General features: G+C 43.7%; 1 pseudogene; it reads right to left on the bottom strand.

Annotated features, from left to right (window-relative positions):
- Window positions 1–13,607: 13,607 nt before the first annotated feature.
- Window positions 13,608–14,705, bottom strand: LOC125388780 (large ribosomal subunit protein uL2 pseudogene; annotated as a pseudogene).
- Window positions 14,706–18,895: the final 4,190 nt, after the last annotated feature.

Genomic DNA, 18,895 nt, shown 5'->3' with positions numbered 1-18,895 from the left:
TACAAATATGATTATCTTTCCTCTATGGTATCAAAGCAGAAGGCAGCATGCAAAGACAAACATAAAGCAAATCATTGGAAGGGATTTCTTGATCGCACACAGTCTTCTTCCGGCTATGCTGAGATGGTCGATAGTTTTATAACCCTAAGGTCAAAGCCACTCACCTCGACAGTGAGGGATGAAAACTGTTTAATGAATGAATGGGAAATGTGGAAGAACAGTGAGAATAATGCGAAGACCTTCTCTTCCATCCATTTATACCAGGAGAAAGAGAAAGAGGCGAGGAAAAAAAGATGAAGGACAGTGATCCCCAACTGACATCTAATTACCCAGCCTGGCAGGATGCTGAGCTTAGCTCGCATGCTGAGCATGATGCCTGCTGGCAGGTGGAACTCTAGCCTGAGTCTTAGTGGTGGTTCTACATGGGTCACTGATGGTAGGGTAAGGAGAGGGCATGCCAACATCTCATTTCGTATCCCCTCTCTTGGATGCTTCATCCCTCCTTCTGCTCCGCCTGCTCCCCCTTTGATGATCTTACACTCCTATTAGACGACTGATTGGATTAAGAGACTTAACTTGGATTAAGAGAGAGAGAGGATGTGAAATGATGACTCACGTGATAGTCCAATAGTAGTGGGGTGGGATGGAGTGTATAAAGTTCTGCCCCGTTACAGAAAGAGAATAAGCGAGTATTCCATGCTGAACTCTGAGTTAAGACATATCAGCCTGATCCCTCCTCCCTCCGTTTAGAACTGTGTTTCACTGAATGCCCTTACTCCCCCATACACACAGGCTCACTCCGTATTCCTATTTTCCTTAACAGAAAGGTTGCACAACCTTCTAGTTCACATAGCTTCTACGGAAAATTTAAATGCACTATCAAATATCCTTCAGGATGACAGATCACGAAAGGTAAAGCCCCGGGTGCAGTGTGTCTCGCTTGGTTTGTGGTGCCTTCTGAAAGGTGTGAGTGGGTGAAGGGTAAGGCTGGACAATGGCTTGTCTATGAGATTGATCAGTCCCAAGAACCTAGGAGAGAGATCGTTTCAGAACCAAGCATCAGTCAATTGAAAATGACCAAGGGGGGTGATAAAAAGAACAGTGTCTTTATTCTTAATGAATACAATATTTGGGCACCCAAGTTTGCAACGGATTAAGTGAATGGATATTGTCTGTTGATAATTTATTATGTTTCAAGGTAATATGCTAAGTGTTTTATATACATCATCTCAAGTAATTGCCTAACAGTCCTCCGATATAAGTGTTGGAGTCTCCACTTCTTAAGTGAGGAAACTAAGAGATGAATATTAAAGTAACTTCTGTAACCCAAATCTGTCTTTTCCAAGGCTGAGGCAGGCAAACACAGGGTTCAATTGATTTAGGGTATGCATACTCTTCTTATAGCAATGAACCTGGCCAATAGTTTCTCCACCTGCATATACAATGAACTCCCTTATGTACCTAACAACCTCAGCAAGTTCTGGACCTCTCTCATGCATTTACCTCTACAGACTCCAATTTCTGAACAGTAGTATAAATTTCTCTGACCCTAGTAAAAATCAAATGTAAACAGTTTCTATTCAAGTGTGCCCTCAATATATCTGAGTGTAAAGAATGGAAGGGCACACCCAGCCTGATCTGGTTTAGGGTGCATATTCAGTAAGACAAGACTGTGTCGTCTAGTAAACTTTTAGGGAGAATCCCCTATTTATCCTCTTGTGCCCATGCATAATGGATGTGCATGTGATTAAAACCAGATGCCTGTGGGAAGAAATATGCAGTAGGACAAATAAATATATGGCTTAATCAACCAATTAAAATGAGAACCAACAGAATACACCCCTTAGTGACCACTTCCTCTTTCTCTGGAATCCCATCAAAGGAACTCCCAAACAATTATCAGGGAACTTGTGCATTCTCCTTTTTGTGGCCACAGTCAATTTTAACATCACATCCCTCTCAGATTTACACTATTGCATCAACTCCAAATAAACTTACCTAACTTCACAAATCTGAGTGAGCCTTTAATTTCATTAGAGGTCAAGAACCTGGAAACACCGGGCCCAGACCCCAATACCAGGAATAAGCCCCTGCTCGTAACCTCACTATCATAAGAAGTCTCTTAGGAAGCATGGACGTCGAAGCACAGAGAAATAATGGAGCCAATCCATTCAGATTCTCAGGAACTCAGTAATGGCCCTGTCACCTCTGCTTGGTGGCTGTATGTGACCCAACTTCCACTGAGAAGCCCAGAGAGAATCCACAAATGTAGCTCTTGTGTCTATGGCCAGGTGCAGGAACCGACTTTATTCACCGCTCAGGATTCCGTCCCACCCTTCTCTACAGTTACAATTGTCTTGCTTGTTTTTAATTCTGTGGGTGCCTTAAAATGTTTCTAATGTGATACTAGGTACTCAATTGCAAAACAGAGTCAACATCTGAGACTCATTGTCCCAGTCCTTCCTATTGGCTAGTCAGAACCCTCTGGCAATTTCCTCTCAAAGTACCCCTTATAACCCAGAAGCATGCTAGGTCTCTTAGCATGAAAATATGGTTCCTGTCCTTCAGAGAGGCGAATGATGAATGACCCCTCTCTTTCTGACGTGTATAAAATTGACACCTGGGTGACTGCCAGAGGACACAGCCTTGCTCTTCATAGGAGACAGGCCCAACATCCAGCACAAGGCCCTTTAGATTACCAAGTTGGTATAGGCATCAAGATGTGGAAGGAATTCTTGACAATTTCTCTTGGCAGAAAGGACAGCAGGAGGACATGACGAGGTAGCAATGACTCCCCTAGCTGGAATCTTAAGATCTTGAGGGCAGGGGAGATAATTGCATGCCCAATGGGTATGGCATGCCAAGATGTAGACAGACAGACATTGATAATGAGGTTGGAGCATGGGGTTTCCTGTCCAAAACAGAGGGGGCTCTGGCAGTTGATACTGCTTTGGGAGTAACTAAGGCTGTGTCTGGGGATGGGATAGAGCATGCAATTGCAGGTTAGCAGGGAGGAAGGGACAAACCCAGAGATTAAGATAAAAATATGAACAATGTCAGGACTCCAGAAAGAGACAGGAGCAGGATAAACATCAGAAGGACTTGGTGAAAGACAGGCCTGCCATAGCTGGAAAACATAAAGAATTTATGGTTGTAACATGGGGTGAGGGAAACGGCCAAGGGCCGAATGATGAAAAGAGAACCATGAACCACAAAAGCCTTAGTTGTTGGATTCAGGACACTTGAGATGGAACTATGCTGAAGTGCTTAACTCTAGGCCAAGAAACTACAGATCCCATCTCCTTATAGAGATGCTGCTTAGAACTGGCTGTGTTCCCTAGGCTGGTCAGTTGTATCTGTGAGCCCATCTACCGGGAAAAGCCAAGAGCTCCAGGATCCAAGCTGGCAGTCACCCCGCCACTCTTTTTCTGTCTGGTATGATATCAACTGAAGATCAGCCATCTGTGGAAATCCAATAGACATACAACATGAGCATGTCAAGTAAATCAATCTCCAATTGACCGGGTCCAGCCGTCTCTTCTTCCTGCCAGAGTGGGTGCCACTCAGGAGCTGTTTGACAGCACACACCTTTCTAGCCATCAGCCTGGGATTCCACCCTCTTTGTGACAGATTCTTTCCCCTTGAACTGGAGCAGGCTTGAGGGGTATGCATGACCTTGCAGCAATGGAGTCCCCCCCACAGAACCTCTAGGCCATAGGCTAACTCAAGCCATATCAATATCCTTACCAAGGTTAGGAATGCTTGGCCTACTGCCAAGAGCAAACAGCCTAGGATTTGATCCTCAGGGTCTGGCAAGGGTCTAGAAATACCGTCCTTCTTCAAGGGCATCTCATAACTCCCCAGACCTTTATCAGGAAGCTAGAAGCCTACACCATCAACACTGGTCTTGAGGCTGTCCTTTCCCTGCCTGACTTTGGGCTAATTGCAACCCAGTCAACCAAGAAAATGTAAACTCCCGAGGGGCATAGTCTATGGGTTTGGATTGGTCATGGTCCCATTCCCGTAAATCCCTCTTCCAAGAACTGGCCCTGGCTGCCACAATCCAAGAAGTGTGGTTCTGAAAGGCAAGATCTACCTCACGGCCACCTAAGCAGAGCAGGAGTTTTGTGCTGAGGAAGAGGACTAGGTCATGGAGGGAGGGATGAGTAAATGAAGAAATAAATGAAGAAAAGAAACCACCAAAATGGGGATCCTCTTCCTCCCATTGGCCAAGGGGATGTGTCCAGAAAGAGGTTTTGAATCTTTACTGCCAACATGCAGGCTTTTGATTGAATATGGGCATGTCCTGATAGTATAACAGTTGATGTTATTTATAAACCATTGTCAAAAAACCATTGTCACCAAACCATTGTGATGATCATTGCCCTTCCTGTCAGTCTCTCCCCTGACTTCTGGTAAAAATAAATAAATAAATAAATAAAAAATAAAAAATAAAAATAAAAACCAGTGTTAACTGAGTGGGATTTAAACCCTTGTTATTTCAGAGGTCACTGAGACCACTGGAGTCATCCTCCAGTACTGTGTTGGGCAACACAGAGGTCAAGGTGGTCATGATGTGTGGAAGGAATGCAACTGATTAACCACAGCTTGCTGTGGCCACAAAGAAGGTCATCCACAGGGTACTGACTGCCACACTCAGTTACTGACTATCAGGAGATTCAAGGTGGCTTTGCTTCAAGATGTACCCTGTCTATGTCTGCCCTGCATTCCCTCATCCCCAAGGACAGTGTGACCTATTTTCACTCAGCATCATCTACAATGTTCTTGGCCCAATGGGGGCTGCCAGGGGAGCATTTTCTTTACTCTCCTCAAGGCAGTGGAAATAGGAATCTTTCTGAGACTTTTCAGTGGAAATAGAAAGAATATGGGCCTTTGAATTTTTACCTTATTTCTTAAGTGCCTTATAGCTTTCTGGTGTCATACAGCATGGGCCAGTTCAGCAGAAATTCTTATTTAATGTAAGTGGCAGATTGTTGGGATCTAACTTCAGATCTACATAGGTGCTGTGTCCGAATAACTCTGACTCCTTTAAGGTTATATTTTGCCCTCATTATTTCTTGAAATGTATGTCCCCTGTATTTCCCCAGACAGTAGCCTTGCAATTATTTCCAGGGTATCTTTCACATCCGTACCCTGACTATTCATTTTACTCCCCCAGGCCATGTAGAGTTCAAATCTGCCTTATTTGGGAAACAGCAATGAAATGGGGACAGAGTCGCCATCACTTCTGTAGGACACAGAGATGAGGGGAGCATTTCAGAAGGGTTTGGAGAGGCATCGGGGTTCACAGATCTCCTAGCTCAGGGTCACAAATCTTGCCCACTTGGGTCTATAGTGGATAAGGCTGTAAATTAACTACCATGGCCTCTCCCAAGCAATGAAAGTCTATGTACGTCATGGGGAGGTTTCTGTTGGTCATTTGATGTAGGCTACCAGTGGCCCCCTCCCTTTAGCCTCCCCCCTTTGCTATGCATAGCTACAGTTTCAGGGCCGTCCTCTCACTGAGTTAGTGTCATCTCAGGTAAACGCCACACAGAACTGCTGTATCTGCTTTGCGTCCCTGTACTCACACATTCCATTTGGGCCATGACCAATTCCACATACCCCGAGGGCCTGCTGCCTACAACTGATTTCTGGAACCAATTTCTATATCAGCTGAGATTCTGCTGCAACAACAGAAACCATTTCCGGCTGCCTTTAAGCAGGGAGAGAAATACCAAATCCCCAAGGAGGGGGAGTCTGTATGTAATTAATCAGAGGCTCCTGAGGGAGCTCACAGAATGGAGGCCTGAGAGGTTTGCCTTGGAACTCTTTGGGATGAGGCTGCTGCATTCACGTCAGCTGTGTCGCCTTCTCAGATGACACACGTCAAGCTTGCCTGTGTCTTTGACCAGTTTGACAGTTCTCAGGCTAGCGTACATGATGGGTCTAGCATGGGCCATGTGTCCTGTTCTGAGAGGAGTCTGGGTCCGTTACCAGGGCAGCAGCAGAAGAAACAGGTGTCTGTATGTAAAGCCCAACATCACTCCACCTAACCCAATGTTTCTTTCTCCTAAGATTTCTTCCTATTGTGTCCATGATAGAGGAGATTGGGGAACATGTCTGCCCAGCAACAAGTAAAGCCTGGGTCTGGAGGGCGAGTTTGCAGCTCTGAGGCTGTAATCACAGGGCCTCTTGGGCTAGGAGTGGCCATGACCAGCGGGAATGTCTCCACACCTCTCTTTGTCAGCCTTCCACAACCAGAGTTCTCAGGCACTGTCAGAGCCAGAAATGGGGGACAAAAACCTTCCCCCCCGAGAAGTGTGGCAGAGGCTCAGGACCTCTGTTTTCCACTCACACTGGGAGATGTTTGGAAGGAGCAATTCCATTTTCTGTTTTCCACTGGGTAGAATGAACTCAGCCCTGGATAAACACTTGGCAAGAGGGAGGCTTCACCCAGGGAGCCCTTTCAGCACTTTGCCTACAGAACCTCCCTAGGGAGGACTGAACCAGTTCTGAGTTCTCTGATGGTATCGCATTTCCTCTTAGCTGGAAGTGTGAGCACTCACTGCACTGACAATGTGCAGCCCCGCAGACACAGCTCAGGAAGAACTGGTCCCCGAGGAGCAGTATACTTTGGAGGACAGATACTCACAAGGCTCCCATTGCTCAGCCTGCAGAGGTTTTAGAGAAGTCATCCAACAGGTCGAGGAAGCCGTCTGTGCCTAGAAGTCCTAGGTTTTCAGAGGTCTCTGGGGTCTGGGATGGGCATCAGTATTCATTGTGCATAAATGTTCATCTTATCAAAGAGCAAGGTTGACTTCCCATACCAACCTAGCCTCTTTCCGGGGCTTCCAGTAACTCGTGGAAATAGTAATGGCTGGCATTAGTTAGGAGCTCTGTCTTCACGCAGAGGGTGGGGTCCCTCATCTCATCTCTATCACCCAGTGTCCTTGTTCCTTTGTACCTGATGCCCATTTCTTCCACTGCTTATGTCTTTAAAGGCGTCTTACTTACTCTTACTCAGCCCCTGTCCCCAAGAGGACTATCCACATTTTCGTGCCTTGTCTGTCCTATATTTCTGTCAAGGCGCCTTAGTAATTATTTGTTTAGTCAACTGCCTTCTCCAGTAGATTAAAGATCCTCCAGGGAGTATGCCACATTGTTCACCCCTCTGCATCCTGAGGGCCTGGCATCTTGATGTGAAAATCATTTGGAACACTTACTGGACAAATGACTGTCTCTGTGTGCTCAGGACAGCATCTCATCAACACTGGGTACAGAGAACCTCAAGAGCATGGACTAGCCCCTCCATAAAGCTTGATCCATGTCACCTGCTTTATAGAGCCTCATCTGGTTTGTCCCCTGATGTTATTTTATAGATTTTCTAATAGTCTCAAAGCTTTAGCTGCCGCTGAAAAGTGTCACCAAGTCTCCTCACACTGCCTCTGGCACTCAAGAGGAGCAAACTGTGGGAAGAGCATCGCTGTATCGCTCTACCTTTAATAAAGTCTCCATTTGTTGAAGCCAGGTATTGGAATAAGTTGGGAAGCATTATTGCATGACCGAAAGAAACAAGCAGAGTGGTTTGGGGCTCAGGACTTGCACTGCAACGTCATTTTCTGACCACAGGTTTTACCCACTGTGTATGAGGCAATACTTCTCCCAGCCCTGTAAGAACTTAAATTGAAAAAAATAGGTGAAAGAGATAACAGTGTAAAGCACATAGTAGGACTCTGACTACATCGAATACAAGCAGCTAAAGGAACTGGCTAAAAGAATTTCCAGGATGCATTAGAACTACAAGTAAGAACCAGGTAGGAAGATAAATAACATGTACTAGGGAGGAGGCCCTTAGGATGTCATGAATGCCTTCTACTTTTCACCAGACCTTCTCTTCCCCAGCAAATGTCAGAGCTCCAGACACTTCTAGAGGATGACCAAACTCCAAGTTCCCTAGAGACAGCAGTTTCTTATTCTGAATAAGAGGTGGCAATGCATAATGTTTGAGTTTGCTTCCTATGGCTGGGGTTAAAAACATCACAGCCAAGAGCAACTTGGGGATTAAAGGGTTAAGTTCAATTTGCAGTTTATAGTCCTTTACTGCAAGGCAAGGACAGAAAGCAGACATGTGGAGGCAGGGGCCAAAGCAGGGGCCGTGGAGGAAAGCTGCTTACCGGCCTGTTTTCCATGCCCAGGGGTGGCACCACACGCTACTGACTGGCATTTCCATGTCAAATATTAATCAAGAAAATTCCCCACGGACTTGTCTACATTTTCCCAACTGAGGCTTCTCTTCTCTGATAGCTGTAACTTCTATCAGTTTGACAAAAAATCAGTAGGACAGCATCTAGGCATATATATATATATATATATATATATATATATATATATGCCTAGATGCTATATATGCTAATTGCTATATATATATATAGCAATTCTATAGCAATGTATCCAACCTCTACCAAAATCATGTGTGAGAAAAGACTTCAACAAAAAACTAGACACCTTGAACACGATAGAAGAGAAAATGTGGAACAGACTTAAACATATTGGCACACAGGACAGTTGTCTGAACAGAACACTAATGGTATAGGCACTAAGAGCAACAATTAATAAATGGGACCCTGTTGAACTAAAAAGCATCTGTAATGCAAAAGACACTGCCAAGCAGACACTCGGAATGAGAAAAGTTTTTTTGTTTGTTTGTTTTTGTGTTTTTACCAACTCCACATCTGATAGAGGTGTGATATCCTGTTGTGTGGTGTTTTGTTTGTGCTCTGACAAATAAAGCTTTCCTGGAGATCAGTGGACAGAGCTAGCCACTAGTTAACCATAGAAGCTGAGTGGTGGTGGCGCATGCCTTTAATTCCAGCATTCCCGGCTCACACCTTTAATTCCAGCACTCGGGAGGTGGAGACAGGAAGTGATAAGCTGGACTGTAGACATGTTCTCAGGCCTTTCGGATGCAGGAAGGGGATCGGTAGGAAGCAACTGACGGCTGTTCCTGATTCTCTGATCTTCCAGTTTTTACCCCAATATCTGACTCCTGGTTTTTATTGACTAAGATTAATTAGAGTAATGCTTTAATATCTAAAATATACAAAGAACTTTAGAAATTAGAAATCAAAAAGCCAAAAAAAAATCAGTTAAAAAATGGGGTACAGAGAATTCTCAATAGAGAAATTGCAAATGGCTCCAAAACACTATGTTCAGTATCCTTAGCCATCATGGAAATGCGAATCAAAACAGCTTTGAGATGCCATCCTACTCCTGGCAGAATGGGTAAGATCAATAGCACAAGTGACAGTTCATGTTGGAAGAATTTGGAGCAAGGAGAACACTCCTCCATTGCTGATAGGAGTGAGTGCAAATTTGCACAGCCACTATGGAAATTAATATGGCAGTTGCTCAGAAAATTGGGAGTTAATCGACCCCAAGACACAGCTACTTGTGGTAGTTTGAATAGGAATGCCCACATAGGCTCATATGCTTGGCTTCTACGAAGTGGCACTATTAGGGGGTGTTGTTGGAAGAAATGTGTCTCAGTTCACTTCCTGCTGCTCGAGGATCAAGATGTAGAACTCACAGCTCCTTCTCCAGCACCACATCTTCTTGCAGCACCACATGCAACCCATCATGATGATAATTGGACTAAACCTCTGAAACTGTAAGCCACCCCTAGTTAAACATTTTTTTAAATCAGAGTTTCCATGGTCATGGTGTCTCACATCAATAGAAACCCTAACTAAGACACCACTCTTGGGCATATACTCAAAAGACACTCCAAGCGACCACAAGAACACTTGCTCAATTATGTTCATTGCAGCTTTATTCATAATAGCCAGAAACTAGAAACAACCCAAATGTCCCACAACCAAAGAATGGATAAATAAAATGGGGTACATTTACACAATGAAGTATCAATCAACTGTTAAGAAAAAAATACACCATCAAATTTCAGGCGAATGGATACAACAACAAAAAAATATCCTGAGTGAGGCAACTCAGATCCAGAAAGACAAATATGCAATGCATTCACGTATAAGCGGATATTAGCTGTTAAGTAAATGACAATCAAGCTACGATCCATAGACTCAGAGAGCTTAGGTAAAGAAGAGGGCTCTAGGGGGGATGTATGTACTTTTCTGGGAGGGGGAAATACAATAAATTTGCGGGTGGACTGGGGCAAACAGGAATGGAAAACCAGGAAGGATCATGTGGGGGAGAGATAGAGGGAGAGATGGCAGGGAGAGACAGCTGGGATTGCGGGGCGTGGGGGATAGAACGCCCACACTCATGCAGTTTAACACACAGTGCAGTGAAAGCCTCCTGGAATCTATGGAGGTGACCTTAGAGAAAACTTCTAGCAATGGAGGATAGAGAGTCTGAACTGCCATGTTTTATAGCCTGTCAAGTCTTCCAGTGGTGGGACTAGGTTGCAGTTGGTTGAGTTGCTGAACAGGGGCAGGGTCCCAAGGAGTTCCCTACACAACCCAGGCTGATGCTAGGACAGAAGAAGGTAGCTCTCTGAAAACTGATTCCTAATGACATTCTGCTATACTCATAGATGAGTGTCTTGTTCAGTCATCATCAGAGAGACTTCCTTCCGTAGCAGATGGGATCAGATGCAGAGACCTACAGTCAGACCCACAGTCTAAATTTGAGGTCTCCAAGGGGTCCCTCTCCTTAGAGATGAAGGATTCCTTAAGAAGGGGGGGGGGGAGGAAAGATGATAGGAGTCCGAGGGGATGGACACCAGAAGAACATGGCCTACCAAATCAAAGAACCAGGACTCACATTGGCTCACAGAGACTGAAGCAGCAAGCATGGTGTCTACATGAGTCAGTACTAAGTCCTGTGTATATGTTATCACCATTAGCTTGGTGTTTTTGTGGGACCCCTAACAGTGGGAATGGGTGTGCTTCTTACTCTTTTGCCTACTCTTAGGACTCTTTTTCTCCTATTTGGATGCTTTGTGCCACCTCAATATGAGATCTTTTGCCTTGTCTTATTGTATCTTATTTTTTTCTGTTTGACTGTCCTTTCTTAGAGGCCTGCTCTTCTCTGAAGAGGAAACAGAGGGGGAGCAGATAGGTGGGGAGAACAAGGAGGTATAGAGGGAGGGGAAACTGGGTCAGGATGTATCATATGAGAGAAGAATCTATTTTCATTAAAAAATTAAAAAAAGAAAGTATTCATAGTGATGCTGTGCATGATAGCCTGAAATTGACAATACTCAGATGACCATGACAGAAGAAGGAATAAAGTAACCATGATGTATTCATACAGTGGGATATTGTACATCACTGAGAATAATAGCTACACTATATGCTAGACATGGATGAATCCCATCGCTACAGTACAGGGTGAGAGAAGTCAAGCACAAAGGCTGCATGCTCTATAATTCCATTCATATGAATTTGAAAGCAAGTGAGTTACGGATACCCTGTCAAAAATCAGGATAATGGTCACCATGGAGGGAAGAGTGTTGACAGGGAATGTGGAGGGTGGCATCTGAGGTCCCACTAATATTCTGTGTTTTATCATGGCAGAGGTAACATCCATGTATCTAAATCATGAGGCATTTGTGATTTGTGCTCTGCGAATTTTACGTTTCAGTTTTAAAACTTCTACTAAAATATTGCCACAAATACATACCAAGGGTGGTTTATGGCAAGCCCTCCAAACAGTGGTAATTTAGAATGCCTGAGTGAGTCTTGGAAATCCAATACTATTCCATGACAGATTGAAGACAGTGCCGATTCCAACCCCCACCCAGTGACACCGCATCTCACTGCCTAAAACCAGCAGAAGCTTTGGAGACAGACTCCAGTTCTCACATTCCTTTGAACATGCATTTGGTTACAAGCTCAGGTCCTTGCAAAATATCTTTCCCGTGTAATTAAAGACAACTGTGCCCTCTACCCCAGTATATCTCATGAACTTGAGAAGTTAATCTCTTTCTTCCTCAAATTGTAAACCCATCATCCCACTGAATTAAACTTTATAGTTGATGCCAGCTTAGTCTTTGGTAAGCTGCAGGCTTAGGCACCTCAATCTAAACAAGCACTGTATGAATTCCTTCACCCCTAATTGAAAAAAAATGCAAGGAAAGATAAGCCAAGACACAGACACGGAAGCACGTATTGATCTTGTCATCACCTACTTATGCCAAAGTCAGAGATCAAACCTGGTCCAAATAGTACAATCCCAGTATTGACCCAACTCTCTTTCAAAGACCTTTAAATGCAAAAACTAAACTGCAAAGAAGGAATGCCTTTCTTACTCACAAACCGCCACACACAAAAGAGGATCTATGCCTTAGACCTCTCCTAATAGTTTTAGGTGATGTGAATCTGTATTTGTTGACTGGAGCAGAAAAAGATGGCCAGAATCTACTGTCTGATGATGACATAGTATGCCCAGGCGTGGACCCACAAGGCAATTTCTGTCACCAAGAACTGAGAATTACTAGCCATGCCTGTGTCGGACATTGCTGGTTGGAGATCACAGCAGCCATCTCAACACTCTCTGTCTCTCTCTCTGTCTGTCTCTCTCTGTCTGTCTCTCTGTCTCTCTCTGTCTCTGTCTCTCTCCTTTTAATTATAGAAGAAGAGAAATTAATGGCTTCTCATCTTCCATTGCAGCTAGGATTGTGAATCTACACTTACAGTCAGTGAAGTTTAAGCAGAAGTTTTCTGGACGTCTGTTTCATGATTGATAGGAATACTGGCCGCCATTTTCTTTATCCACTCTTCTTTTATTGACTGTGGATAATGTCCTAATGTTCTGCAGCTATCTTGCAACTGTGTAATATAGGCGAGCCAACTAATGAAGGTGGCAGGGGGTGGAAATAAAAGAAAAAAAAAGCTGGCCCACTTTCAAACATGGAAAGGTCATTGCAGAGACAAATTCTAGAATCTCTGACAAACATTGATAAACTTCCAAGGCAATAAAATTATAGCAGCCTACTTCTTGTGGGTGTCGACATAATCTGCTTCTGGACATACAGAACCTTATGACTTCGATGGTCCCCACATTCTGAGTCATGGTGGACATTTGTAATCAGGTGTCACTTTTATAGTATCTGGAGAAAAAAAAAAAAACAAGAGAAAAGCTATCTGTAGAAGAGAAGCAAGTTTTCTTCCAGAATCCTACGCCTTCCCCCTGTGACTCTTTTTGGAAGACATACAAGCTTTTGTTGCTAAAGGAGCTGCGGGCTGCATCCTGCCAGGATCCCGGCTCCCAGGCTAGTTTACACCTGAAATAATTACACGGGAACTGCATTCCTTTAAACATCGCCTGGCCCATTAGTTCTAGCCTCTTATTGGCTAACTCTCACATCTTGACTAACCCATATCTAATAATCTGTATGCCACCACAAGGTCATGGCTTACCGGCATGAGTCTAGCCAGCGTCCGTCTCAGGAAGGGGAATCATGGCATCTGACTCATTGCCTTCTTCCCAGCATTCTGTTTTGTCTACTCCATCCACTTAATTTTCTGCCCTATTAAAAGGCCAAGGCAGTCTCTTTATTAACCAATGAAAGTAACACATAGACAGATAACCCTCCTACATCAAACTTTTAGAAAATACATGAACTTTCAGAAAAGTCTTGAGTAATGCTGGACCTGTGGGTCATAGGAAACAAGTCTTGAGGAGCTTGGTTAGGAGCTGCGAGGCTAGCAGGACCTCTCTCTCTCTCTCTCTCTCTCTCTCTCTCTCTCTCTCCCATTTACACCACTCTCTACATAGTACATGCTAGTTTTTTAATTTAAGGCAGCTCTGGAAATGTCTCATTCTCTTAGTAGGAGATGGTATTTCACTTTGAAGGACATATCCCCTATGATCTCCTATTTCATACCCTGTATGATCTAAATCATGACTCTTTTTAAGAGCCAATGGACATACTTTATTAGCTCCTGAGTTCTTGTTCTCCTTCTCCTGTTCAGTTCTGGTTCTACATGGCTGCCCAGTCGGGCAGGCAGCAATGAGACCTACTTTGTGCCCAGGAGGGGACCTCTTCAGATAGTGGATGGTTTACCAATGTGCTGGTGGTTACCACTTCCAAAGGAATGCTCTACAGGATTCATGGCCACACCACGTGGCCAGCAGTTCCTGTTTGTCTTGTACTTGTGGTAGGCGTGGCCAGCTTTTAAGTTGGATTTGTCAATTCTGCTCCCACCAGTCACAACACCGAGAACAGCTCTGTTAGCTAAGGAAATGACCTTCTTGGACCCTGAAGGCGGCTTTATTCACTTCTTCTTGGTCTCCGGGTTGTGGGAGATGACTGTGGCATAGTTCCCAGAGGCTAGTGCCAGCTTGTCCCTATCCTCAGACTTCTCCAAATAACATAAGATAGTACCTTCAGGCATGGTGCCCACAGGCAAAACATTGTCGATATTCAGTTGGGCCTTCTCGCCACATTACACAAACTGCTTAGTGTGGATTCTGCTGTGATGAACACCTGTGTCTGCTTCTTAAATTGGTAAGGATCAGGAAAGAACAGTTTCGCGAGTGGAGTGCCACGACCAGGGTCATGAATGATATAATTTACAATACCCTTAATATACTTTACCCTTAATATAGCTGTGCTGCTCAGAGAAATCCACAGCTCACAGGCACGCGGCGCCCTTAAGGTGTTTCACGTGCACACAGAATACAGAACTGACTCCTTTCCTCTGTCCTTGGACACAGCCCATGACCACGAGTCCGCCAGCAAACACCACCGAAAGAAGAATTAGGTCATGACCTTTTAAACTGTTTCCTCTTACAGTCAGATTCCATCTAAGAAAAATTTACATGACCCCAGATATATAGACATACAAAATAGGTATACAAGTCAAATGTCTACTAGCAATGAATCATAAAAGCACTTATTTTAAAACACCTCTTTCACACACACACACACACACACACACACACACACACACACACACACACAATTTTACCAGTTCTGAAGGTGAAATTTGCATATTAATGAGATGAACGAGCATTTTTACTTCTACATAAAGAATTAAATCTTGTCCAAATATGTGATAGCACAGGACATAGACCACATTCAACATTTCACAGATTTGATAGGTATTTTGATTTTGTAACTGCCAATGTGAGGAACACAACTGCACATAAATGCATGGTACAAAATGGCTGAAGTATGTCTAGGGTCATTTCAGAAATTGTTGGAAATTCTGTCCTAGTCTCTGGTCAAATGTTTTTGAATGGTATCTTTGGAAACTTGAGTCAACAGCTCAGCAGTACTTTTAAGCTCAAACTTCTTAACCCAAATCAATCCAGAGATTTACCAGTCTGTTTTCCACACTCAAACCGCAGTGTTTCTGTAATAGAAAAAAAAATTGGCATGCACAACAAAGGGCACAAGATTTCATCCCATACAACAGTTTCAAATATGAGCTGAGTGTTTCAGTCAGAATCCAGTGGTCTGACGTGCACAGGGCAAAGTGCCCATGTGTGAGAGCCGGCAGTGAAGTCCTAGGGCACCACATGGGTGAGCACTGCTAGAAACACCTCAGATTCATTGCGCGCTGATTTTGAATTGTTTTGTTTGCTGAGTGCTCATCATTTGTTTTTACTTCTGCCAAAGTTCTAATACCTGCTCCCCCCCCCACACACACACCATTCAGTTATACGACTCCACAGGGTCTCAGTCCTCTGTTTAAGAAGCTGGGCTCTAGATCATAGGTATCCTAGACATACTACAGAAGCAACACGTTTCCAAAATGTTACGGGATGCATCTCCAATACTCAGGCACTAAAATATCTTTCAAAAGCTTCTAAGACACCTGGCATGCTAAGAACAGCCATTGGTGACCAGCGCATTGTTTGCTGGAATTGGTAGCTCTGCAAAGGGCGGTGTTGATGAAGGTGCACTGTAGCCCCTGCCAGGTGAAAGGGAGCTGCTTCTTATGGTCCTTAGCTTGTGAGAAAGTTTTACACAATAGCGATGTAACAATTTCCATGGGTGATGCCGATTTTCATCTTATGAGATTTCATTACTGAAACACCTGTAATGGGTGTGAGCATCTGATTACGTTTATGGAATTTTACAGCCATTCTCTAAGATCTGTCCATTTACTGTTTGTACAAACCAACAAGTAATTTTAAATGGGATGTGGGCAGACTACCAACCCTGAACAGTTCAAGCCTTTAATCTCTGCAATTTCTTCTAAGATATTGTCTTGCTTTTAGATTATTAGTTCGTGAAGGAGAATAAGTTCTAGAAGCTTCTATTAAGGCTTTCTGCCTCTAAACCCTTAATTCTTAGCTCCAGGAGCAAATGTGGTGGTTCTATTAGTTGCTGAGTAGTCTGTTCTAATTATGCACTAAAGAACTTGCAAATAAGCATAATGAGGATCAATAAACCCTGTGGGATTACTGTGAGCTGCACTGGGCCTAATTTATCTTCAAATCTTCATAAGCATTCCCTTCGCCAGTAGACTACTGTGGTATTTGGAGCTGAAATGAATAATGTAGACTCAGGGTCAGTGGCTACTAATTCTTGAACACTCTGGATGTCACTGTCTCCTGTGTACAGTCACCCTTGTCCACATCTTCAGAGCCTTTTGAAGAAGATACAGAGCAATAGGTGGTGATGTTTCTGATCTCCAGGACTGATCTCAGCAGAACCCAAGAGCCCTGGGCCTGTGAACTGGCATTTTCCTCAAAACTAGAGTGAAGACCAGGATTCCCATTTTGGAATCTCAATCCAGGTCTCTGGCCACTAGACTCTAATTTTCCTCCTGATATAAATTAAATAATATTTTAATCTGTTGTGCATCTATGTCTTTTCTATGGTCAACGAGTCATTGCCAAAGATTAACCAAAGATAGGCATTTTATTTATGTTGCTCAGTATGGTAGTTATGGTAGTTATGGTCACCTTATCCTTGCAGTGAGTTCCTATTGCTTGTCCTCAGTCACTTCAGAATTCTGTCAACTCCATCCAAACTCAGAATATTCACAGTGGGAACATCTCCAGGCCCCTGGGTGGTTACAACAGAGTCATTTACAGTTCCTGGTGCTCTCCTCACTAAAGCTCTTCTCAGAACAGGGAGTGCAGCTATAGTTCTCTCCGTGGCTTGGTGGGACCCAGCGTGGAATTCGTACGTGATAAACCTGTCCCAACATTGTCATTTTCCTGAGCAGTTTTACCCTTTCTTTTAGACTGTACTATACCTGTGATGTTTGAGTGCGTCAATATCGCTAGGTTTAGGTTTCAGTCAGCTAACTAAGCAACCATGTCAATAAATTCAGTCCGATCCACTGATGTAGACCATCCTTTCTGGTTTGCCTTCCCAAGACTATTTTCTGGGTTCGTGATTATGTAAATTGGCCTACTTCTGCCACTCTTCTGGAGGAACCACTTCTCTCTGAGAGAGAGACTTTGCACCTGCCCTCCAGAATGCAGGTAGTCCAACTCTAGCTATGCCTACAGCTAATGAAGATATAGAACTGGAGGCAGAAATGGTGCCGAGGACAGAAGGAGCTGGAAGCATATGCAAACCATCCATTGTTATTGGGAAAAATTGATAGACCATACAAAAGTAAAACTGCCCGGTTTCCTTTTTCTCTAGTCTTCCCAGTGCATCTCACTGGCAGAATTTAATAGAAAGCCATCTCACAAGGGAAGTACAGTTGTCGTCAGAGGGAAGAGTATGAAAGCCAGCTTTTGAAGGCAGGGACTGATCCTGGCCCAGCCCCAGCACTCCTTTACTTATTCATTTTCCACACAGCCTCCACTCATCGTCTTCTGGGAAAAATGTCATGAAGTTTAAACCACCCCTTTGCCATTTTCAGTCCATTCGAGTGAAGCAAAATGACCCGTCTTTAATTTTAGAGGTGAGCCTGGGATGGTTTTAGCTAGACAGAATATCAAATCACACCAGTTACAACGAGGAAGGAGTAAGGAGGAAGTATAACGTAATTCAATTAAAATGAATGAGATGCATAAAGGCTTTCTTACAAATTCTCAGACAAGGACAGAAAAAAGCTGGAAGCTGATCCTGAACACCTGTAGGCCCAAGCTACACACATCTTACTGGAACTTGAATATTGGCATAAAGCTAGTACATGAAAGAGAATGGAGCTGAGATAAAAGCGATCGGCGTCTAGGTGATATTGCATGAGCCCCAATGAAGTTAAAACCATCGCTGTTCCAAAACATCTGTATTTTGTCAATCATAAACTCCCTTTTTTATGAGCCTGCATGCCCCCATTGCCTTTGGCACCTACTCAATGTATTGCTTCAGGCAACTCTCTCTTTGTCTCTCTCTCTGTCTCTCTCTCTACTAGGGCCAGTTCCAAGACAGATAACTCTTCCTGTCAGAGACCACCCACAGTTTCTCTCACCCTATCACTATATTACAGCTAATATTAAATTTTATACCTATGATCAAAGACTAGAACAGAAACTAACGCTCCATAGTTCTATCAAGTTCTGTAGCTCTCTCTCCCTAGCACAATGATAAACCAAATAAAATTATTAAATAAGCCTATCATGAACTTCTGTGATTCAAATGAATATCTACTCAGGAGGCAGAATCAGGAAGACTGCAAATTCCAGGATATCCTGCGCAATAGGAAGACCCTGTCTCAAGCAACAGCAATAATAATACACACACACACACACACACACACACACACACACACACTCACGCACACACACACACACGAAGAGAGAGGGAGAGAGACACATACAAAGTAGAATGCAGGCACCCAGTGAACAAGAGTCCAGTCCTAGATGTTTGCAGACTACTGCTAACCTATGAACCAGCGCTAGGTTTCCCAATAGTTAAAAAGAAAGAAAAAAAAATCAAATTTGCATAATTCTCACACTCTGATGAAATGAAGTCTGCAGATTTGGTAGGAAAAAG

This window comes from Myodes glareolus, chromosome 4 (assembly GCF_982192425.1).
Source record: "Myodes glareolus chromosome 4, mMyoGla1.1, whole genome shotgun sequence".
NCBI classification, from domain to species: Eukaryota; Metazoa; Chordata; class Mammalia; order Rodentia; family Cricetidae; genus Myodes; species Myodes glareolus.
The sequence above is the reverse complement of the archived record's forward strand: the minus strand, read 5'-3'. Positions and strand labels throughout refer to the sequence as shown.